Genomic DNA, 24577 nt, shown 5'->3' with positions numbered 1-24577 from the left:
TTGTTTTTATGCTATTGTAAATGGGGTTGTTTTGTTCATGTCTTTTTTGGATAGTTCACCGTTAGTGTATAGAAACACAGTTGGTTTCTGCATGTTAGTATTGTATCCTACAACTTTACTAAATTTGTTTATTAAGTTCTATCAGTCTTTGATAGACTTTTTAGGGTTTTCTTTGTAGAAGATCATGTCATCTGCAAACACCAACAGTTTTACTTCTGCCTTTCTGATTTGGATGCCTTTTATTTTTTCCTTGCCTAATTGCTCTGGCTAGGACTTCCATTAGTACTATGTTGAATAGAAATGGTAAGGGTGGAGTTACTTGTCTTGTTCCTGATCTTACAGTAAAAGTTTTCAGCTTTTCACTGTTAAGTATGATGTTAGCTGTGGGCTTGTCACATATAGCCTTTATTCTGTTGAGGTATATTTCTTCTATACCTAATTTGTTGAGAGTTTTTATCATGAATGAATGTTGAATTTTGTCAAATGCTTTTTCTGCACCTAATGAGATGATAATATGGTTTTTACCCTTCATTTTGGTAATGTAGTGTATTACATTGATTGATTTGCATATGTTGAACCCTCGTTGCATCTTAGGGATAAACCTCACTTTATCTTGGTTTATGATCCTTTAATAAACTGTTGAATTTGGTTTGCTAATATTTTGTTGAGGATTTTTGCATCCGTGTTCATCAGGAATATTAGCGTATAATTTTCTTTTCTTGTAGTATGCTTGTCTAAATTTGGTATCAAGGTAATTGTGGCCTCATAAAATGAGTTTGGAAGGATTATCCCTCTTCAAATTTTGGAAGAGATCAAGAAGGATTGGTATTAATTTTTCTTTAAATAATTGGTAGAATTCACCAGTGAAGTCATCTGGACCTGGACATTTCTTTGTTGGCAGATTTTTTATTACTGATTCCATCTCCTCATTTGTTCTGTTTTTTTAAGAAACCAGGTTGGGATTGGATGACAAACATTGGAAATAATGCATTGAAACTGAAAATAAATGAGGTACAAGATCAACTGATCTTATATTTCCACACACAAATACAGTATCATCATCATTTTGAATATCAGCATTAGCTAAAAGTTACATATGAGATATTTCAGGATTAAATATGCATCAGAGAGCCTGATACTACTATTTTTCACTGTAAAAATTAGGAATTTATAATGATGTTTTACCACACTGGTTCTCCTATCCATTTTGCATAATGTAAGCAGTTACAGGATATAGATTCTTTTGAAATTACTATGCAAACGAATTGTAGGTAAATCTTTGTATTTTATTAGCATACTTCTCATTGTACATCTACTCACTAAACTAAATATGCAGTCATCATCCATTTCTTTTTTCCTAATTAGGAGAATGTTGAAATGGGTAAGATAAATTTTTCCTATCATAGATTTATTTATTTAAAAATTTTTTTTAATTAAAAAAAATTTTTTAGGTGTCAGTATCTGCTTTATTACACAGTGTGTCTTAACACTCTAAAAAAAACTAGATAGGACTGAGACATATACTAAAACCATAAAACTATCCCATAGGGCCAATAATGCAAATGGATCAATATTTTATTTGAAAATGGTCTGTGCTAGTCCTTCAGAAACTAATCTGGAAAATTAGGAGATCTTCACCATTGCACTGCCCCCCCCTTTCTCTTTATAATTGTTACCTATCGTAGATTTTAAAAGGCATTGTACAAAGTGGAGGAGAAAAATCGCATTGTTGATGTGCTATAGTGTTGGTATATTGAAGCAACATAACTTAAGTGTTCTAAAGTACAGTATTCACATTGTCTTGGAGAAAATGTCATTATTAGAACTTGGTCATCAGAATCTTGATAAAGAATGTTCATCTTAGAAAATAAGATTTATAATTTTCATCTGTTATATAGCAAAGAGTTTCAGTTATTTCAAAATTTCAACATATCAGTAGGGATTATACCTATTTTCAAAAGGAGTTTCAGGGGCTTCCCTGGTGGTGCAGTGGTTGAGAGTCCGCCTGCCGATGCAGGGGATACGGGTTCGTGCCCCGGTCTGGGAGGATCCCATATGCCGCGGAGCGGCTGGGCCCGTGAGCCATGGCCACTGAGCCTGCGCATCCGGAGCCTGTACTCCACAACGGGAGAGGCCACAACAGTGAGAGGCCCGCATACCGCAAAAAAAAAAAAAAAAAAGGAGTTTCAATCATGACAATATAAGCATGATATAGAGATTAATCAGTATGAAACAAATTGTAGAAATTCTCAAAGATGCTTCTAGGTTTTGAATGTATGTTTTATTAAACAAAATAACAGGAAGAATCATTTACTCTAATTTTGTTTTATAAACAACAAGAATAACAAACATTTCCCCTTTCAGGTAAGCATATTAAAAAATAATCATTAAGAGGAAGATAAGAATCACATGCTGTAACTTGTGAGATGCCATATCTCAAAAATAACAGAAGCACATTCTTTATAGTATTTAACCTTTAAATTTTGAAAATTATTTTTCTACTTTTTAATATATTTTAAAACTGTCATTAAAATTTTGAATGCAGAAATATATTTCTATGCATTAATTCTGTACAAATTATTGCAGAGAAATGCAATAATCTTTTAGCTGTATTTTTGGGTATTTATCTTCATTTCTCTCTCTTTTTGAATTTTATTATTTATCTATTTTTAATGTTATTTATTTTTTTTTCTTAGTAGTCATCCATTTTATACATATCACTGTATACATGTCAGTCCCAATCTCCCAATTCATCACACTACAACCCCCACCCCCTTCCGCTTTCCCCCCTTGGTGTCCATACATTTTTTCTCTACTTCTGTGTCTCAATTTCTGCTCTGCAAACCGGTTCATATGTACCATTTTCTAGGTTCCACATATATGCGTTAATATACAATATTTGTTTTTCTCTTTCTGACTGACTTCACTCTGTATGAATGTCTCTAGATCCATCCACGTCTCTACAAATGACCCAATTTCATTCCTTTTTATGGCTGAGTAACATTCCATTGTATATATGTACCACATCTTCTTTATCCATTCGTCTGTCGATGGGCATTTAGGTTGCTTCCATGTCCTGGCTATTGTAAATAGTGCTGCAATGAACATTGGGGTGCATGTGTCTTTTTGAATTATGGTTTTCTCTGGGTATATGCCCAGTAGTGGGATTGCTGGGTCATATGGTAATTCTATTTTTAGTTCTTTAAGGAACCTCCATACTGTTCTCCATAGTTACTGTATCAATTTACATTCCCACCAACAGTGCAAGAGGGTTCCCTTTTCTCCACACCCTCTCCAGCATTTGTTGTTTGTAGATTTTCTGATGATGCCCATTCTTACTGGTGTGAGGTGATACCTCATTGTAGCTTTGATTTGCATTTTTCTAATAATTAGTGATGTCGAGCAGCTTTTCATGTGCTTCTTGGCCATCTGTATGTCTTCTTTGGAGAAATGTCTGTTTAGGTCTTCGGCTCATTTTTGGATTGGGTTGTTTGTTTTTTTAATATTGAGCTGCATGAGCTGTTTATATATTTTGGAGATTAATCCTTTGTCCATTGATTCGTTTGCAAATATTTTCTCCCATTTTGAGGGTTGTCATTTCACCTTGTTTATGGTTTCCTGCTGTGCAAAAGGTTTTAAGTTTCATTAGGTCCCATTTGTTTATTTTTGTTTTTATTTCCATTACTCTAGGAGATGTATCAAAAATATCTTGCGGTGATTTATGTCATAGAGTGTTCTGCCTGTGTTTTCCCCTAAGAGTTTGATAGTGTCTGGCCTTATGTTTAGGTCTTTAATCCATTTTGAGTTTATTTTTGTGTATGGTGTTAGGGAGTATTCTAATTTCATTCTTTTACATGTACCTGTCCAGTTTTCCCAGCACCCCTTATTGAAGAGACTGTCTTTTCTCCATTGTGTATCCTTGCCTCCTTTGTCATAGATTAGTTGACCATAGGTGCGTGGGTTTACCTCTGGGCTTTCTATCCTGTTCCATTGATCTATATTTCTGTTTTTGTGCCAGTACCATATTGTCTTGATTACTGTAGCTTTGTAGTATAGTCTGAACTCAGGGAGTCTGATTCCTCCTGCTCTGTTTTTTTCCCTCAAGACTGCTTTGGCTATTGGGGTTCTTTTGTGTCTCCATACAAATTTTAAGATTCTTTGTTCTAGTTCTGTAAAAAATGCCTTTGGTAATTTGATAGGTATTGCATTGAATCTGTAGGTTGCTTTGGGTAGTATAGTCATTTTCACAATACTGATTCTTCCAATCCAAGAACATGGTATATCTCTCCATCTGTTAGTATCATCTTTAATTTCTTTCATCAGTGTCTTACAGTTTTCTGCATACAGGTCTTTTGTCTCCTTTGGTAGGTTTATTCCTAGGTATTTTATTCTTTTTGTTGCAGTGGTAAATGGGAGTGTTTCCTTAATTTCTCTTTCAGATTTTTCATCATTAGTGTATAGGAATGCAAGAGATTTCTGTGCATTAATTTTGTATCCTGCAACTTTACCAAATTCATAGATTAGCTCTAATAGTTTTCTTGTGGCATATTTAGGATTCTCTATGTATAGTATCATGTCATCTGCAAACAGTGACAGTTTTAGTTTTACTTCTTCTTTTCCAATTTGTATTCCTTTTATTTCTTTTTCTTCTCTGATTGCCGTGGGTAGCACTTCCAGAACTATGTTGAATAATAGTGGTGAGAGTGGACATCCTTGTCTTGTTGCTGATCTTAGAGGAAATGCTTTCAGTTCTTCACCATTGAGAATGATGTTTGCTGTGCGTTTGTTATATATGACCTTTATTATGTTGAAGTAGGTTCCCTCTGTGCTCGCTTTCTGGAGAGTTTTTATCATAAATGGGTGTTGAATTTTGTCAAAAGCTTTTTCTGCATCTATTGAGATGATCATCTTGTTTTTCTTCTTCAATTTGTTAATATGGTGTATCAGATTGATTGATTTGCGTATATTGAAGAATCCTTGCATCTCTGGGATAAATCCCACTTGGTCATGGTGTATGATCCTTTTAATGTGTTGTTAGATTCTGTTTGCTAGTATTTTGTTGAGGAGTTTTGCACCTATATTCATGAGTGATATTGGTCTGTTATTTTCTTTTGTTGTAGTATCTTTGTCTGGTTTTGGTATCAGGGTGATGCTGGCCTCATAGAATGAGTTTGAGAGTTTTCCTTTCTCTGCAATTTTTTGGAAGAGTTTGAGAATGATGGGTGTTAGCTCTTCTCTAAATGTTTGATAGAATTCACCTGTGAAGCCATCTGGTCCTGGACTTTTGTTTGTTGGAAGATTTTTATCACAGTTTCAATTTCGTTACTTTTTATACAGTAGGTTCCTATTAGTTATCTATTTTATACATATTAGTGTATATATGTCAATCCCAGTCTCCCAATTCATCCTACTGCCACCACCCAGCTTTCCATTTCTCTTAATAGCATTTTTTCATTTCTACTTGTTCATTTCCAAGGTTTTAATATATTGACATCTCAGAAAGGAAAATAGCAATTTAGCTTTCTCTCCATCCATATACATTCATACTTGCTGTCACTCTGTCCTCACAATATAGTTATATCATAGGTTACATTAGTGCAGTCTTCAATGTTTACGTTAGTTTAACTGTGTAAACATTATCCATAATTGATGTAACCTATGATATAACTATATTATATAATATATTGTGAGTCTTTTTTTTTTTGCTTTTTGCAAATTATTTTTCCCTGAACCTAATAATTAATTGCTTTGTGATGTGGTTACTTATTTTTCATGTACTTGTCACTAATTCAGCTCCTTTCCCAAATTATCTAAATGGCCCCTTAATGTATTCTAACACATGAGGTATTTTGTTAAGTTCTAAATTGGACTGGTTACTTTCCATGCCTGGTGCATATGAATCGTTAGGCATACCTTTGTCTCTGAGGTCTGTATTTCCTACATTCTGTTTCCTCCTCTGTTCTGGTTTACACTCTCTATTGTGGTACAACACATGTTTCAGTAGCTAAATGAAAAAGAGATGCTAGGAGATAAATTTTCAGGATCTTACATACCCAAAAAAGTTTTTATGTGATAGTTTGACTGAGTATAGAATTATAGGTTGGATGTCATGTTCCCAAAAGTTTTGGAGGCATTGCTCCATTGCCTTCTAGCTTCTTGTGTTGATTGTAAAAAGTCAGAAGTGGTCCGATTTCTGATCCTTTGTATGTGATGTGGTTAACCCCCCTCTCCCCTCTGGAAGTAGTATATTCACTTTCTCCTGGTGTTCTTTTTTTTTTTTTGGCTGCACTACACGACTTGTAGGATCTTAATTCCCCAAGCAGGGATCAGGGATTGAACCTGGGCTCTCGGCAGTGAAAGTGCAGAGTTCTAACCACTGGACTGCCAGGGAATTCCCTCTCCTGGTGTTCTTAAATTCCATTGTTATATTCCTTTGGTGAGAGCCTGATTTAATCTATTGTGCTGGTAGTTGGTGAGTCCTTTCAATCTGGAAATCCATCTGGAAAGTTCTCCTGAATTTTATTTTTTGATGATTTTTCTCTCCTACGTTTTCTTTCTGGAACTTATTACTGTTAATTATGTTGTATGTTGGAGCTCTTGGCTTGATCATCTACTTTTCTTTTTCTCTCATTTTTCATTTCCCTTTATTGCTTTACATTTGGGAAAATTTTCTCAATTTTACCTTCCAAATTTTTAATCTAGCTTTTTATTCCATCTTCATTCCCCAGAGTTGACCCATCCGATCTCCTGACTGGAGCATCAGACTCTGGCTGCTGACATTCTGGAGCATCAAACTCTGGCTGCTGATATTCTGGAGTTGTTGGCGGGGAGATTAGTGGTCTCAACATTCAGTAAGTGAATTTTCCTTTACCTCATTTCCTGTATACTACCTGCACCTTCCACCGTGCCTGGTGTTCTTTTTGTGGTCCCGCAAATTCCATCTCCATGCTTCTCTACCCTGCTCTGTGCTTTAGGAGTCTGACCTCTGTCGATGTCATCAGTTGGGATGAGATTTGACCAGTGGGAGGGAAGTGACTATATTTCTGTATTAAAGGGAACAGGGTGGCCCTTCTGTACAACCACTGATCTTCCTGGGTTCTAGGTTCTTGCCCTTGCAGCCCTGCTGCTGGTAGCCACCTTCTGCTCTTGCTAGCCTAGGTACTCCCCCTACCATGGTTGTTAGTTTCCCTTTCTTGACTTAAACATAATAGAGATACTTAGAGTCATGTGTAAAGTGAAAATACAGATATGTTCTACATTAAAATAATGAGATATATTAACAAAGAACTTGCAAAATATGTTAGCAGGTGTTTGGGGATGATTATTCATAAAGAAGGATTTATTTCTTTACGTAGAATTAATCAGAGAAAACACTAATTTTAAGTGTGTTTAAGATTTCTCTGATTGAAATTTAGTTTATGCACAACTTTATACAGTATATCAAATGATTAAGGCAAGGAGGAAGCTGAGAACAAAGAAGATTAGTGACAATGGGAAAATGAAAGGAAAATTTTCAAATTTTTTGTGAGGAACAACAGATTTTGAATACTGCTATAGAAGAATTTATGCTGTCTAGTGACTGTAGTTCTATCATTTTGGTTTAGAAATTATACTCTTGAATCTTTAGCCCAAATAAGTGATTTTAGTTGCATGAGAATGGATAGATGAGAATGCAGTTTTATAACTCTAGGGCACGGCTAAAATCTAATATGGCAAGCATTGGAAGAACACAGCTTCTTTTACTTTTAAGGCTCTTCAATTTGTCATTACTGATTAAGGACTGTCTGGATTGGCTCTCCTGGTCAGTCAGGTTATCCCAAGAGCTATCTCATGACTGGGAAATGCTCACATGAGATGAGAATCTGTTTTATTCCTACGCGTTACGGACATTTCAGCTTTGCTTTGGGTGGGGCTATTGGACTCTACAGTATATCACCAACAGACTATGTCTTTAATAACATTTCTCAGAAGCCACATGTCAGTTGAGTCTTAGAAAAAGGAATTTTTAAAGGAAACTGTGTAGCTTCAACATAATTTCTCTGTCTGCCAAGGACGTTTCTTAATCATTGCCTGAGCCACATTTTGTATAGTGATTAAATTAGAACTAACTAAAAGGTTCAGTCTGTTTAAAGGCTGTTTATTAAAGCAGTTATTCTCTTAAGTAACAACCGTTAATAGGAAAAAAATCTCCATAACTACTGGCATAGGAGATACACAGTGGCAGTTTACCTTATAAATTTCATTGATGGTGAATTTTCCTGTCCACAATGTCTACTAAAACCTTGGCACCCAAGATGTGGTCTGCAGACCAGTAGCTTGAGCATTCATCACCTGGGAATTTGTTAGAAATTCACACTCTAAGGACCTGTCCTAGACCTACCGAATCAGAATCCGCATTTTGAACAAGACCCTCGGGGGATTCGTGTGCATGTTAAAATTTGAGAAGCTTGAGACTAAAGCATAGTTGTGTGGTCATTGAAACTCTGCTGAAACCTTCTCAACTTGCTCAAGAAGAGCAGCTTTTCCAGTGGTAACAGTGCTTTCAAAAATGGCATCTCACAGCACAGAATTTTTTTTTTTTTACGTTTAATCCAAGCGTTACATGGATAATTTTTAACTAAAGTATTAAGAAGGTGGACGAAGAAGGGATTATATGATATCATGGTAGATGATGTTCTCATTTTGAAAATGTATAAGTAAAATTCTTATAGGAACAACTTTATAAAGGGGAAAAATTCCTCCCTCTATGATATTACCTCAGATCAATACATCTATTTGTAATACTGAGTTTCTTCTCTAGATAAAACCCAAGCTCTCCACTTCTCCAGAAAGTACAGGACATCACATTTAGGGGCTGAGAGATTCAAATAAACTGTTTCTTCTTTCACATATCTCAAATGTGAAGTGTTTGGAATAATTAATTTACATTGCACTTAAAAACAACTGATAACACCTTTTAAACATGCTATAGAAAGATTAATGGGAGATTTTTGAAAAGAATAGTTTCATTATTATGTTTTTCCTGTATTTGAAATCCCTGGTCACCTAAAATTAGCTAGAGAAGTGTAAGTCTCTCTCTAAGGAGCAAAGTCCCCTATAGCCTGGGCCTCCTGTACTTCCTCCTTTGCTTCAATAAAGATGCATTGATTATCTGCTGTATACCATGAATGAGAATGCGTAGACTAAACCTCCACCCTAGAACTGCTCACAGTCTCATGGGGAAGAAGGTCAAGAACACCACCATGTCATATTATCAGTGCTATAATAGTGTTGGCAACACATGATGGAAAGTAGAGAAGAACGGGCCAATTTAGTCTTGGGAATCAGAGACCGATTCTAAAAGAGGTGACTGCTTTTGGCGTCTTGTTAGTGTGTTATTTATGATACAAATATGCACAAATGTTAGCTTGTGTTTCCAGAGAAGGTGGTTGAATGAAGCTTTAAGTAGAGCCAAGCCTAATATTGGCAGGTTTGATTAGACTGAACTGTGTCCAGAATGTAACTTGATGGACAGGATTAGAATGAAATGACCTCTGCTAACATTGTAGAACAAAAGTAAATTGTCTCCTGCACGAATCTGAATGATTAGCGTTAAAATATTTACCCTGTGCCCTGAACAGTTGTAATATTTGCTGCAGTGGAGATAGCAGGGCATTAGTGGGATAATCATAATGATAACAGCTGACATCTGCAGTTCACAAAGTGCCTTTATATTCATTATCTCATTTAATTTTCACAACAACCCCATGAGGTAGGTGTTATTTGCGTTTCCTAGTTAAAAAAAAAAACTGTCAAAGTAAGTCGCAGAGCCTTGATAAGAAACGAAGTCTTTAAAACTCTAAGATTAATATTCTTTCTTGTAGAACTAGAACTTTCAAACCTCAATAGAAGTCTCTCTTCATTCCTGATATTACAAAGAAACTTCTACCTTCACCTGGGGGAGCTTCATTGGCAAGGGTTTCTGAAAGCTGACCTTGAAAGTTGGGCTTTTCCTCTAAAACAGAAACTGTTATTTCTCCTGCCAAACCCTGTCCTTCTTTTGTGTTCTTTGTTTCTGGGTAACCAGCACCATATGGTGATTGAAAGTGGGGGCTAAAGGCAGAGTAGAATTGAAAATTACTGCAAAGTTTTTAACTCGAGCATGGGTGAATGGTGGCGCCTTCAAGGGAGATGAAGACTACATAGAGGGTTGGGTTTGGGGAACAGGCCAAGCCATAATATTGTGAAATTTGGGTATTTGAGCTAATTTAGGTAGTGTTTGTCATCAGTAAATTGTTGGGCATAGCACCAGGTGTCTTGAGTAAGTGGCTTTACTGGAGCTTAGAGTCTTGGGTTATGGTTGGGTGTTGTCCATCTCAGTTGGAGGAGGACCTGACAAATGGCTGGAACATAGGCACAATTTGGAGAGGTTGGCAGGGGTCAGGGAAGATGTCAGCTTTTCAGCTAACACTCTAATCAGTGAAGGGGATTGAAAGGCAAATCAGAAAACCAAGGCAGAGGCCCAGTCAGATTGCCTGGGCTGACATGTCAAGGTCAGGGACAAAACTTCATGTGAGTGACATGTAGGAATCCTTTTTTAGGCAGGACCCAGGGCAATGTTATGTGTTCAAAATGGAATGTTCCTCCCAGATATGTCAGGCTTATGATAAAATAACTTGCTTTTAATGTTCTTAATGTTAGGTGGGAGTTTTTGAAATACTCTGGCATCATTTAGGACTGACTCAAGAATCATCAGGCCTAAGTCTGCAAGGCTTGGGCAAGGTGGGGAAAATGTAATTTGTTCTATCGGATATGAATGGATTATCACACATGTTAAAATAAGTATAATTTATTTCATGTATCAGCTCACTAGAAATATAATCCAGTGGCAAAAATCAAATTCATCAGATTTATAGTAAAAATTCTCTGATGATGTTTGTAGTAGAGAGAATAATGGTTCCTCCAAGATGTGCAGGTCCTAACCTCCAGGAATTTGTGAATATGTTACCTTACATGGCAAAAGGGACTTGGAAGATGTGATTAAGGTTAAGTACCTTGGGACAAGGAGATTATTCTGGATTATCTAGGTGGGCCCAGTCTGATCACATGAGTCCTTAAAATCAGAGAACCCCCTCACCCCACCTGGCTATAGTTACAGAGAAAGATGGCAGCAGGAGAATGATTCAGTGAACCGTTGCTGATTCCGAGATGTCGGGATCTGTGTTTAAGGGATTGAACTGTACTAAGAACCATAATCAGCTAGGAAACAGATCTTCTAGAAAGTAACACAGCCCTGCCAATGCCTTCATTTTAGTCTGATGAGACTCATGTTGGGCTTCTGACCTACAGAATAGTAAGATAATAAATTTGTATTGTTTTAGGCCACAGTGTTTGTGGTAATTTGTTATGGCAGCAATAGAAAACTAGGACAGACTCGTTGTATAACATGGGTACTTACAGATTTTTAAGCCCCTCATAGGCTGGGATTTCTATGTTTTTGTTCAGTGATTTATAACAAGTGCTTATAACAGTACCTGGCAAATAGTAGATGCTCAATAAACATTAGTTGAATTAATTTATTGGTCATTCAGTCAACAAATATTTATTGAGCACATGTGAATACATGATTCTGTGCTATATGTTGCATCAGATATAAAGCTATAGATGACATTTTTTTGTAAAATCTCAGTCAAGAAGTTTAGATCAGTCTTCAGTAAAAACAGGGGTCAGAAAACTATTGCCTGCAGGCCAAATCTGGCCTACTATCTATTTTTGTAAATGAAGTTTTATTGGAAAAGATCTGTGCTCTAGTTTACATAGTGTCTACGGCTGCTTTTGTGATACAACTGCAGAGGTGAATAATTGCAACAGAGATCATATGACCCGCACAGCCAAAAACATTTACTATCTGGCCTTTTATAGAAAAGAAAACCCTGTCAAATCCTGAGTTAGAACCCTGTCTTTCCAACTTGCTGTGTCCCTTGGGCAAATACATAATTTCTTCAAGCTTCCATTTGGTCTCCTGTAAAATTTAGATGGTAGTACTTTTCTCATAGGTTGGTTGTGAGAATTAAATGTTGAATGAGGATTAAATGATGGCTTTCAGTGCTCAGTATAGAAGAATTCAGTAAATGGTGTGGTTTTTTTTTTATTGCTTCTACTACTCCTTCTATTATCACCATCACTACCATAATCAAGTTGAAGAATAAAGGTGTTCTCGAAAAGTATATATACCACAATTATTAATTAAAACTCAAATCCTCTTTGCTACTTCAAATTTATTATGGTCTAGGACCTACTATTTAGCTGATAACTTTGCAGCTGGCTTTATCTGTATCTGTTATCCCATCCTGATGAATAAGCAGGGCAGATCTTTACTTTCTCAGTCTGACTAATTTTTAATTTCTCATTAGTCTTTAAGACAATATATAAATGTATCATTTTGCAAAAGTTTTTCATCGCATTTACTGTTGAGCCTTGAAGTCTCTGTATGTGGGTTACTGCATAGACTTGTGTAATAAGTGTGGTAGATTATGTTTTCAAAGATGGTCTCAACTACCTCATATACTCTTTTGCAATGTGATCTTGGCACTCCATCAACAGGTAGAGTCTGTTTTCCCTCTACTTGAGTCTTGTCTATCCCTCTGATTTGTTTGGAATGGAACACAGCTAAAGTGATACGTTGTAACATCCAAGGATGAACCTTAAGAGATCTGCAGCTTCCTCATTAACCTTTTGGAATGTTCCTTCTTATAATCTTAAAACCCATATGCTATGTTGTGAATAAGCCCAAGGAGCTCTGTGGAGAATCCTGTCTGGAGGAGAAGTAAATCCTCCACCTGAAAGTACTGGCTCAGCAACCATCTGGCAGGGAGCCATGTGAGTGTAGCCACTTTAAACTCTCATATATCCCTGTGTCTCAGCCAACATCACGTGAAGCAAAAGAAATGCCTGGTCAATACACAGAATCATGGAACATAATAAGTTGTTTTTGTAAGCCAATAAGTGTTGGGATGCTTGCTATACACCAATAGATAACTGAAATACTCAGTTCATGTGACAGATAATTTACTTCTTCAGGATCTCTAACTGGCCATGGTAATCTAAGACTGTAGAGTTTTGTAATTTCAGATGAGGGCCAGCAATACAGGTACTAAGCCACCATTTGGACTCCTTTTTGAAAGTTTCAAGATCTCTTTGAATAGAAGTAAAGGATGAAGAGGTGAGGTGAGGCTAAATAAGCAGGTTTCTAATACTGGAGGAGACATTTAGAAAATTGTCTCAATAAAAGTAAAATGTCCTTATCCTGATGTTAAAGGCTTGTAATTTAGTAGTGTATTACTTTTTTTTGACATCTTTATTGGAGTATAATTGCTTTACAATGTTGTGTTAGTTTCTGCTGTACAGAAAAGTGAATCAGCTATGTGTATACATATATCCCCATATCCCCTCCCTCTTGTGTCTCCCTTCCACCCTCCCTATCCCACCCCTCTAAGTGGTCACACAGTATCGAACTGATCTCCCTCTGCAATGCAGCTGCTTCCCACTAGCTAGCTACTTTACATTTGGTAGTGTATATATGTCCATGCCACTCTCTCACTTCGTCCCAGCTTACCCTTCCCCCTACCCGTATCCTCAAGTCCGTTCTCTACATCTGTGTCTTTATCCCTGTCCTGCCCCTAGGTTCTTCAGAACCATTTTTTTTTTAGATTCCATATATATGTGTCAGCATACAGTATTTGTTTTTCTCTTTCTGACTTACGTCACTCTGTATGACAGACTCTAGGTCCATCCATCTCACTACAAATAACTCAGTTTCATTTCTTTTTATGGCTGAGTAATATTCCATTGTATATAATGTGCCACATCTTCTTTATCCATTCATCTGTTGATGGACACTTAGGTTGCTTCCGTGTCCTGGCTATTGTAAATAGAGCTGCAGTGAACATTGTGGTACATGACTCTTTTTGAATTATGGTTTTCTCAGGGTATATGCCCAGTAGTGGGATTGCTGGGTCGTATGTTAGTTCTATTTTTAGTTTTTTAAGGAACCTCCATACTGTTCTCCATAGTTACTGTATCAATTTACATTCCCACCAACAGTGCAAGAGGGTTCCCTTTTCTCCACACCCTCTCCAGCATTTATTGTTGTAGATTTTTTGATGATGGCCATTCTGACTGGTGTGAGGTGATACCTCATTGTACTTTTGATTTGCATTTCTCTAATGATTAGTGATGTCGAACATCCTTTCATGTGTTTGTTGGCAATCTGTATATCTTCTTTGGAGAAATGTCTGTTTAGGTCTTCTGCCCATTTTTGGATTGGGTTGTTTGTTTTTCTGATATTGAGCTGCATGAGCTGCTTTTGTATTTTAGAGATTAATCCTTTGTCAGTTGCTTCATTTGCAAATATTTTCTCCCATTCTGAGGGTTGTCTTTTCATCTTGTTTATGATTTCCTTTGCTGTGCAAAAGCTTTGAAGTTTCATGAGGTCCCATTTGTCTATTTTTGTTTTTATTTCCATTTCTCTAGGAGGTGGGTCCAAAAGGATCTTGCTGTGATGTATGTCATAGAGTGTTCTGCCTATGTTTTCCTCTAAGAGTTTGATAGTGTCTGGCCTTATGTTCAGGTCTTTAATCCATTTTGAGTTTATTTTTGTGTATGGTGTTAGGGAGTGTTCTGATTTCACTCTTTCACATGTAGCTGTCCAGTTTTCCCAGCACCACTTATTGAAGAGGCTGTCTTTTCTCCACTGTATATTCTTGCCTCCTTTATCAAAGATAAGGTGACCATATGCACGTGGGTTTGTCTCTGGACTTTCTATCCTGTTCCATTGATCTATACTTCTATTTTTGTGCCAGTACCATATTGTCTTGATTACTGTAGCTTTGTAGTATAGTCTGAAGTCAGGGAGCTTGATTCCTCCAGCTGTGTTTTTCTTTATCAAGATTGCTTTGGCTATTTGGGGTCTTTTGTAGCAGTGTATTACTTTTTCACCTTGACATTCTCACAACTCACCTTTTACCTTCTTACTAGCATTTCTTCACTTTTGTGGTTTCCTTTGCTTAAAAGCCCTTTTTACTCTTGAAGTACTTGATAAATACTATTTTTTGTATGAAGGCCAGTTCAAAGGCCACCTCCTCCAGAAAGACATCACTGATTATCTCAGCCAAAAATTCATTATATGCCTAAATATGATATAATATCCAAATTAATTAGTGAGCAGAATAAAAAATACTAACTTGAATACTTAAACTTTGGGGACGTAGATTGGTCAAATGTCTACTGATAAAGTCAAATATATTATTTGAGTTACACGTGCATATTTAAAATCCCATTATACAAAATATCAATTGTTTTACAAATGCTGCTTTGTTCTAGTCTAACATTTTTTAAACAGTTTTATTCAAACACTGCACCTACACCTGCAGTATCTCTGTTTTCATGATCACTGAAGTCACTCCTTTTGATTCTCTAACATAGCTTTCCAGAAGATACCATCTTCTCTTTTTCCTGTGTTGTTCAAGATATCCCACTTCATGTAGTGCTGCTACTGGAAACTTTAACCCAAGCTGCAAAAATCCATACCTGTGTGATGAGAACAGTGTTTTATTTCTTTATTTTTCATTCTTTCCTTTAGGCATATATTAGTAGTTTCCACAAATCAACCGTGTATCATCATTTGCAAATGTAACGTCACACGCCCCAGGAATAATTACTGAATCTAGGTCAAATGTATTTGCTTCTTTAAGAAATGAATTATTTTAGCTGAAATTGATTGGCATTTATCTAAAACATGTTTTCAACCCCGGCTTCATCCGTGAATCACCAGAAAAGCACTAAAAACTACAAGTGGGGCATCCTGGCGGGCTCTTCCCCAATATTCTAATTTAATTTCTCTGGGGTAGAACCCCAGAATTTTAGTTTTGGAAATGTCCTGAGACGATTCTAATGTACAACCAGAGTTGAGAACCACTGATCTAAAACTAGCATTGCTAGAGCATCAGGTCAGCAGCAACAGCATCACCTGGGTATTTGTTAGAAATGCAAATTCTTGGGCTCCACCTTAGGCCTACTGAATCAGAAACTCTAGGGGTGGAGCTCAGCAATCTGGGTGTAGGGTTAGGGTTAGGAGCCCTCCAGGTGATTCTGATGTACTCTTAGTGGAAAGCTACTGATCTGGCTACTGTGTCTTTCTCAAATAGTAATTTATTCAAATTAAATTAATTGATAGAACAATATGTAGTGTGACAAATTTGTAGGGAATCTAATATAAGGCACAGGTAATTTGGGGAAAAAATGACTTGCCTAACATGCAAGCGTATATAGTAACCTCTTCTATAGTGCTTTAACTCTTTCAAGTGTTTTAATTGTACATCCTTTAACCAATGGGCAACGGGTCTGTCAAACTGTTCTTCTTTGAGGGATGGCCAGCTTTGTGCATTTTCAAAAGGCAAACAAGTGCTTTCTACCCAGAGCTACCCAGTATCTCTGGGGACATATGAATAGATGCATATACGATGCAGGTACTTTGGCCCTCAATTCCCATATCTTTCATTTTTAAAAATAGCTTTTAGGGGCCTCCCTGGTGGCGCAGTGGTTGAGAGTCCGCCTGCCGATGCAGGGGATGCGGGTTCGTGCCCCGGTCTGGGAGGATCCCATATGCCGCGGAGCGGCTGGGCCCGTGAGCCATGGCCGCTGGGCCTGCGCGTCCGGAGCCTGTGCTCCGCAACGGGAGAGGCCACAACAGTGAGAGGCCCGCATACCGCAAAAAGAAAAAAAAAAAAAAAAAAAAAAAAAAAAATAAATAAATAAAAATAGCTTTTAGGATGGTGCCATTCCTCAAGGTACCTGAGGGCCCAAGTAGGGACACCTAAAGCATAAACTTCCTCTGTGGTGGTAATTTTATGATTCAGCCACACATGGCTTCTTCAGTTGTACAGATAAAATTACCATGTTTTAATGTTACCTCAAGGCCTTAATTTAGGAATTGTAAACCTTTGGTTTCCATGCTAGAGAAGAAATCAGTAATAACTTTAAAATACCCTTGAGTTTGCCTCTGCTCATTTATCTCCCAGATCTATAGTTTGTTTTCTTTCAGTGATACCCTTTTTCTTCTAATAATTGACTTCTGAGATTAATAAATCCTTGGAAGCATAGAGAAAATGAAAATTTGTCTCCTTGAAAACGGGCAAGTAATTTTTTAAAGAGAGATAAATGAAAAGATGCAGTTATTGTTTTTAAAGCCAGCAGCAGCTTGTGCTGGCAATAAAGGAGAATTTGTGTGATGCTTTATGGAACTAAAAGTTTTGTCTTTGCTTTCCCTGCACACTTAGAGAGCCTATTCATCTGTTCTTTCAACACCACCAGCATTTTTATAAACATGAAAAACACAGCCAAAAAATCTCAAACCCTTAATTGCTGTTGAAACAATCTGTAGGAAAAACACAAGACTGATGATGTATACACTGAACGTTCGTTGCTCTGTAACAGTATTAGAAGAGAACAAACACCTTGAGATGGCACCAATTTTGATCAAATTTTTTCTCGGGGAGTGCATATAGGAGCAGTCCCATGAGTTTGCATGAGATGTGAATTGAGTTTCCTAAAAAGGATAATGGGAATCTAGAAAGTAATTCTCTGCTATGTATCACACAACAGACTTGCTGGTTAAACACCACCCCAGTCTGCTTCTAGTTGCTTTCCAGTGCCCCAAAGATGGGAATGTTAAAGATTACATTCCCAATTCCCCTGAAGCTGGTGTTTCTCATGTGGTCTAGCTTCTGCCAAAGGGATCTACACACACACACACACACACACACACACACACACACACACGTGCGTGCGAAATCAGAAAGGCAGAAGCAAGCACCATATGGCACATCCCAGCAGTTCTTTTGACAGGTATGGTGGTGAAGTCATTTGGTTCTTCTGAGACATGTGTGGAGAGGTTGCAATGTCCAGTCCTAGCTTCATTGGTGTCAAGGAGAGGGCAGTGGGAAAAACATCTAGGCTTTTCCCTGACACACTCCTGTGATGTGATTGGAATTTCTTTTGGTTGCACGGCCATTGGCTATGTGTCATCCAAACTCATTTGCTTAAGTCCTTCCCAAACTTCTTGAAACCTCTGGCCTCTGCAGGTTAGAAGGAAAATATAGCACCCAGGATAACTTTCTAAGAAGGATTCTAAGAAGGAAAGGGATATTGTGAACATGAGTATAAATATTTTGAAAAGATTAAAGTGCATTTTCCATATGCTTCTCTGCATCACCCTAAACTCCCATGCACCCTTGCCCTCTGCTGCTCTCTACCGATCTATCTCCAGTGCTTGTGTCTTATGTCCATATGATATTTGGAGTCCTTTAAGCTGAGGCAGCATCCGGGCTCTATGTCCTACTAGCTATGTGACCTTTGGCTAGTCATCATCCCTCTCTGAGCCCACATTGTAAAACTACACCTTCCCCCTTCATATCTATGTACCATCATGTTGTTTCTATTAAATGAATCAGTTAAAATAGATAGGAATCTTAATTTTTTGAGTTGCCCTGCTTTATCAAAACAACGTTAACTCAACCATCTTACACATCTGTGTCCATACATGCGTGTGTGCACACAGACACATAACGCACACATGTCTATGTCAGGCTCCTTGGTTCTCTCTTGAGGCTGACGTGAATTGTATTTTGAACCTGCAACTCACAAGTACCTGCTGACCCCAGTCCCCTTATCATGTCCATCACTGGTTTCAGGAGAGGCCAGTATCACCTAGAGTATTTATGTTTACCATATAGGCTATTAAAAAGAGACCTATGAAGGAATGGTGAGAAAACCAATGGAGAACCAAGGAAGCTGATAGAGCCAGGGTTTGCGTGTGTGTGTGTGTGTGTTTGTTTATGTGTGTACACGTATATGTTTATATGTGTGCATGTACATATGTGTGAAAGATGGTTGAGTCTGTTTTGATTTGATGGCACATCAGAATAGTTCAAATTAAGATACCCATTGGTTTTACCTGATTGATTATATATGAATTATATATGAATATGAATGGGGAGGGTGTGGTGTTTTACAATGTCAAAACAGGGTAAGGAACTTTTTTTGATTAAAAAAGATCATTATTTGTTCCAAAAGTGTTTTCAAAAAGGAAAAGAAAGGTCTTATTGCCAGTGATTTTAAAGCAGAGTTGAAATATAATTGAGAAGGGACAGGGAGCCACAATGTCCTGCTGGAGAGGCAGCCATCTATAAAAACGGTTGTGACTATAAAGGGAGATCTCTCATCAGTCTAGATTTTAAAAAATCATTTCCAAAAGAAAGATGGATTATAGAAGAAACAATAACCATAATTACTTAATTCGTATGTTCAGGGGTTTTTTTTTGGTTAACTTTAAGGATAATGGTACTAAAAGCATAGCAAGTATAATGAAAATGACTAAGAGGAAAGTAAACAAAAAGATATCTAAGGAATAAGGCATGCCTTGCTGCTTTAAATGAATCTATCTTCAGAACTAGATGAATTACCTACAAGGATACAGGAACAGGTGTTTGCATGTGATAAAAAAAATATAGAACATTTTTGAGAATTTTGGAAAAAATATGTCTAACAGTCTCCAGTCGCAGAATGCTTATGCTACCAGTGACTATAAAACTAATTCTTGCTTGTTGAAATTACCAAATAGATTGTTAATAGATTGCTACTGAGCACTTAGTAAAGAAAACAATGATTACTAAGAGATAGCATAGGTTCACTAAACACTAAGTCATGCAAAATTCATCTTGTTGCACTTTTTAGTTTGAGTTGTAGGTGGAAAGGTAAGAAAAAAACTCCATAGACATAATGTATTTTGATTTAATTAATGTATTTCAGAAAATATTTTATGAAATCTTTTGATAGAGAAAAATGGAGAAATGTAGACTGGATGATATTCAGCAAAATGGATTTATGGTTTATCAAATAATTTCACCTCCTTCCCACACCCCATGCATGGTCCTTATTTCAAAACAAATAAAATGTATAATATCTCTGCTCTTGGTCTTGTCCTACTCAACATTTTAATGATATGTATAATGACATAGAAGGCATACTTATCAAATTTGCAGATGACATAAAGCTTGGAGCAATAGCTAATACACTGAGTAACTGAATCTTAATTCAAAACAATCTTGACAGGCTGGAACTCTGGCCAAAGCTAACAAGATCAAGTTTAATAGTTATAAATGTTAAGTCCTGTATTTAGGTTAAAAAAAAATCAACTGTACGAATGCTGGATGAGAGGAAATTTGGCTTAGGAACCATTTCTACGGGGGGAAAAAGCCAGTTATTTTTCGGCATATAACCTCAATATGAGCTCCAACTTCCTCCAACTTGATAGGAGCCTGTTCACTGAAAAAATATTTGCTCTATCCCCACTATGTACCAACTACATTCATTATCTTGTTTAACTGTTTATTCTTACTTTACAGATAAAAACAACCAAATGAATTTGTTCATCTGTATGCTGCTATTAAATGTTAGAACTGCAATTCAAATTTAGTTCTCCTACTGCCAGGTTCGGCCTTCCAGTATACCTTTGCTACTCAGTGTGTGGCCCATAGATCAGCAGTTTGTTATAAATGTAGAATCTCAGGTTTCACCCTAGACCTACTGAATCATAATCAGAATTTGCATTTTAACTAGATTCTGAGGGGACATGTCTGCACAGTAAAATTTGAGAAGCACTGCATTGTATCACGCCTGCCTCAGGTTACCATTATAGAGACAAGAAAGTAACATCATTTGGGGAGGCTGGCTGGTCGACCAGTGGCTTGAGTGGGCCTCATGGGATGGCATCATTTTTTTTTAAATCATGTCTGTCAGTAACCAGGTCTGAATTGATTAGAGAGTACCTGAGAACGCTTACTCATTTCTATGTGCAGATTTTAATATGGAATGTTAATGAACTGGCAGGTCCAAGAGACATAATTAAGTGATGAGAGATGTTAGAAACAGATCCTAAGAAGAAATGAAGAAGTCATGAATGTATAACTTTGAGAGGCATCTTAGATAAGGTAGGATAATTTTTTTTGACTGTGCCTTGCAATATGTGGGATCTTAGTTCCCCGACCAGGGATCGAACCTGTGCCCCCTGCAGTGGAAGCACAGAGTCTTAACCACTGGACCAGCAGGGAAAGTCCCTAGGTAGGATAAATTTTTTCAAGTATTTTGGGGTGATGTCATTGGGCAAAAGGACTGTTAACATTTCATTGATTCATCTTTTCCTTTCTTTTATCTCATTTATCAAATATTTATTGAGCACCTCCTGTGTACATGGCATTGAAATATGCATATCATTAAAATGTTAAGTAGGTTAAGACCACATTTGTTTGGGTTGGGGGGGAAGCCTACACATGGGGTTTGGTAAGGAGCCAGGCATTAAGATTACTATTGTGAATAAGAAAGACAAAGTGGCTGTTCTAAAGTAGGTAACAACCCAGTGATTACGTGATACATAGTTCACTATGTGTACAGATGGTATGCCAATATTATTTCAGAAACTTTTAAGTGATCTCCAGATAATAGACTTGGAGGAAGATAGGTTAGTTTGTGGTTTTGGAGGACCTTCTTACCATTGACAACATACAGCAATTAAATGGATAGTGAGCCCCTTGTCACACACATGTTCCAATGCAGGCTAGATGACTCATCAGGGAAGATACAGAGAAGAATTTACAAGTAAGAGATTGGAGGGGATGTTCTCCAAGTCTTGACCATCCTAAAAATCAAGACCATGGTTGACTATGATTTTATAGGTTTGTAAAGAAATATTTTTGTTCCTTATCACTAGGGTCCTTCCTATAAAAGAAAACAAAATTGCTATTTTAAAATGTCTGTATTATTAGTGTTTCTTCCTCTTCCCTCATCCCTTACCCCCTTTCATAATTGCATGCATAAATCAACCCCAGGGTAAATTGTGGCTGTAATTAAAACAATATATTAGCTTAATCACAAATAGATAGCCCTTCTGCTGTTATCTCAAGATCGAACGTATGTGATGATAGCTAGAGTACCTTTTCTCCTCTGTGCCACTCTCAGCTATGGCGGCAGGCTGAAAAGTAACTGATCGGTTACCGTGGTTTCCAGTGGAAGCAGTGTAGCATATAATTATCGCATACAGGTATCATTACTAAATTTTGTATGGCATTTTGATGTAATTCAGTAAATAATTTGAGTCATAGTTCTAGAAGGAGGTGCAACTGCTTACAGGGTAACATTTGAAGGAAATTACATAAAAAATATTTTTTTCTCTACAGCTTACCTATCGGGGTACTGATGAATAAAATTTGATAGTGGTTCTAATTGCTTTGCTCCTGTCACAAGAAAAATTGGTAAAAGGAGGTTTCAGGTCTGCCTTGATAGGTAAAGTAGTGTTGATTCAGGTACTAAATGATAGGTAAAGTAGTGTTGATTCAGGTACTAAATGAAGCAAAACCCTTTATTTGGTTTTTAGCATGGTACTTAGTGACTCTTACTTCTTTGGGCTTGTACATCTTTAACAATGAAATAAAAACGCTTGCTTTGTGAAACATATAATAGAGAAGAGAGAGAAACTTTTAAAACAATCTACCATCTCCTCCCTCCCTACAGATTCCAGAGCAAGTTTCCCCAGTTTGTCCCCAAGCTCTAACTAATTAAGGAGTTGTCACTTTCCTGGCCTTCTCTCAGTGCTGTGCACACTACAGGGTATAAATGTGAGTGTGAGGGTAATCCTTCATTATATATTCAAGGGAACTGCCAAGTGTTTCCATTTGTATTGCTATCATTTGAAGAGAAATCATTTCAATTTATTTTAATAAAGGGCAAGCAGACATGTATCTGTGTTAATCTTCTTCATGCCTTTGATAATGCCCACTCTTAATCGATTTTCCCAATGACTTGCTTTCTGTATTACCGTGTGAGAAAGCCAAAGTCTTAACTAAGTCACAGACTGGTACCAGCACATGAAAATGGAGAAAGATGAAAAATTGTTCTTAACCTTTTTACGAACTATGTGTCCTTCTGTTACGTTTTCAGTTCATCAGGAATAATCTGGGATACTTGTGAGAATCTTCTCATCGACTTCCCTATCTCGTATGTTCTTTTCAAATATATGTATGACATTATGTGCTCTTCGTTTTTCAAGATGATGTGGGGTGGGTACAGAGGAGTACAAGAAAGGGGTATTATACACAGTTCTTTCTCAAGTCTACTTGAGAGAAATGAGAAGCACACACAATATAGGCAGCATAGTAGTAGGGACACAGACATTGTAATGTAGCTAAAGTGGGTTTAACACCTTCTCCCATTTTACCTACAGTGCTAATTCACCTCTGTTGGCCTCTGTTCTCTTATATGTCAAATGCGGATACTCAAAGCTGGCTAAGAGGGTACACGCAAGGATTCAATCTGATAAAATAGTATGTAAACTTTATAAATACTGTAGTTGGCGCTTAGGGGGTATTCAAAGTAATACAACAAAAATAATGACGGTCAAATGTTTTACAGAGATATTGAGCATTATGCAGTTGGATGGGAAAAGGAATTGGAGTGTTTAGGGGAAGACCTGGATTAAGTAGGGTTTCATCTTGAACGGGTAGACTTGTATGGGTAGACATGCTTCAAAGGTGTGGAAGCAAGGGGAGTGTTTCAGGTGAAGGAAATAGTATATGCAAATATGTGGCTATCTTCCCAGTTGATTTTTTTTCTCTCAATTTGACCTTTTAAAATCTCAATTATGTTAGAATTGAACTGTGTTTTATTTTTTAATCTGTCTGCATTTCCTTATCTGCAAGGTCATGTTAGGATTTTGTTTGTTATGTTGTTTTCTTGTTATTTAAAAAACTTAGTGAACACATTCTCTATTTCCCATCACGTATTGGGTGAAAATATCCTATGGCACCAGTCCCAGGACTGCCAAGAGAGCAATACCCAAAGAGCCAAATGTAAGCAAAATTTGGAAAGTGGAAGTCTCTTGCAACAGTTTGTCTTTGGCGCATTCTGCTCCTATGTTCCCCCTTTCCCCATTCCTTATGGTCATTCCTTTTACCTAGTAGCTTTATATTGCACCTTGCCTGTGCTCTCCCACTCCATTAAAGCAATTTGATAAATGCATGTCACTGAGCCCAAATGATGACTGGCCATAAATGTAGTAGCACTCAGGGAGTTTTGGCATTTTCAGAGTCAGGCCAGAAAGAAAAATCAAACGCTTCATGGTAGGCCCTGTTTTAGGTGATAACTCAGTACTCCTTAAAGTATTGTATAATGGTGAATATCAACCCCCACTTTGAATAAGGCAGGTAAGCTAGCCATCTGTATTTAAATTGGGGGCAGTGGCTAGTCCAGTTGAGAATGGGTATTGAATGCAGTATGTTTTTGAGACGACAGTGCAGTTAAATGGACTCTGCCCTTGGGAATGGCCCTTCATGGATATCATGTTGGTGTGAGAGGCAGCTATGACTTCAGAGTTATGGAAGTGCATCTTTCCCTGTTCCTGTCCCCATTGTATCTACTGAGACACGCTCTGAACATGAGTGTGTTTCAAGTGAATGGTGCTGAGGCAGACTAGTGTTGAAGAAATCTAGTT

At 37.2% G+C, this 24577-nt stretch overlaps 1 protein-coding gene across 1 annotated transcript in view; it reads left to right on the top strand.

Annotated features, from left to right (window-relative positions):
- The window catches only part of LOC309796612 (uncharacterized protein), an 863921-nt gene that overhangs the window by 501791 nt on the left and 337553 nt on the right, over positions 1-24577 (top strand). The window contains exon 8 of the mRNA XM_082609846.1: positions 6729-6851. The gene's annotated coding sequence lies outside the window, so the exon portion shown is untranslated. The remainder of the gene's footprint in view (positions 1-6728; positions 6852-24577) is intronic.

Source organism: Mesoplodon mirus, assembly GCF_964341445.2.
Source record: "Mesoplodon mirus genome assembly, chromosome: X".
In the NCBI taxonomy this organism is placed as follows: Eukaryota; Metazoa; Chordata; class Mammalia; order Artiodactyla; family Ziphiidae; genus Mesoplodon; species Mesoplodon mirus.
Note: the sequence above shows the minus strand (reverse complement) of the source record. Positions and strands in the feature narration are given on the sequence as shown.